Raw genomic sequence first — 1,120 nt, 5'->3', positions numbered from 1 at the left:
CATAAAGAGCACCCTCTTTAACATTTCCACTTGACAGTGTAAGAAGGGATTGTCCCACAAGCACCCTAATTACCTTATCTGTGGCTGTGTCTGCTGCATAAAAAAATGATTTTCCCTCGAGAACAGCATGTTCTGTACTTCAGAGTTCAGTCTTGACTCCTGAACAATGGTTTCCCAGGCAGCCTCAGATTGAATTGGCAAAGGCACTCTTTCTATCAAAAGCCCTATGAAGCCCAAGGAGGGGCCTGGAGGAGTTAAGTACGCAGGAAAGTCAGCACCCTGATTTAAAAGTTGTGGACTTGATTCTGTTTGTCTGAGGGCAGGCGGGACTGGTGTAATCTGAAGGACAGTTACCAGTTTCTTTTTCCACATTTCTTCCCTTTCTTTCCTTTTCATTAAAGTTATAAATAACCAGCTCACATCTTAATGAAAGGGAGTGGTGTGAAGGACCAGAGACCTCGGAAGGAAACCTGCAGTAATAGTGCAGTTGCTAAGGAACAGGGCTGGACAAGTTAATTTTGTTGGCATAACATCTCCTTGTTATTTAATCTCGTGGCGTATGCATATCGTCTGTCTGTCACCACACTACCGAAGCCAGAAGAAGCTGCTAATTGCAACACCAAGGTTGCAAACAGACCTGTCCAAACCTTGTGGAGATTTCAACTGTCAGAGTGAGGCCTGAGCTTTGATTTTGCTTCTAGAGAAATGGAAGAAAAAGCTGGTAAGGGGCCATCCCTTGCTCTGTGCCAGACCAAACACTCAATGCCCAGGAGTGGCTCATTCTGGCTGAACATTAGTCCCTTGGGTTCCTTTTGGAGTGAGCCAATGTTTGGCTTTCACTTTCAAGGATACTGGTTTAATTGGTCTGAAAATGGGGCCCAGGCATGAGAATTTACGGGCCTTAGTGATCCTGGGCTGAACACCACTCATTTTTAGGACCTTTGTCTTTTCATTGCTGGGTCTCATTCTTATGGTCCCAGAGCCTCTTGGGATTTGTTGTTAGTTTCTCCATATGTCTCTCTATCTCTCCCTCCCTCTCTCCCTCCCTCCCTTCCTCCTTCCCTACTAGTCCCCCCCCATGTGTGTGTGTGTGTGTGTGTGTGTGTGTGTGTGTGTGTGT

This window comes from Mus pahari, chromosome 1, assembly GCF_900095145.1.
Source record: "Mus pahari chromosome 1, PAHARI_EIJ_v1.1, whole genome shotgun sequence".
In the NCBI taxonomy this organism is placed as follows: Eukaryota; Metazoa; Chordata; class Mammalia; order Rodentia; family Muridae; genus Mus; species Mus pahari.
The sequence above is the reverse complement of the archived record's forward strand: the minus strand, read 5'-3'. Positions refer to the sequence as shown.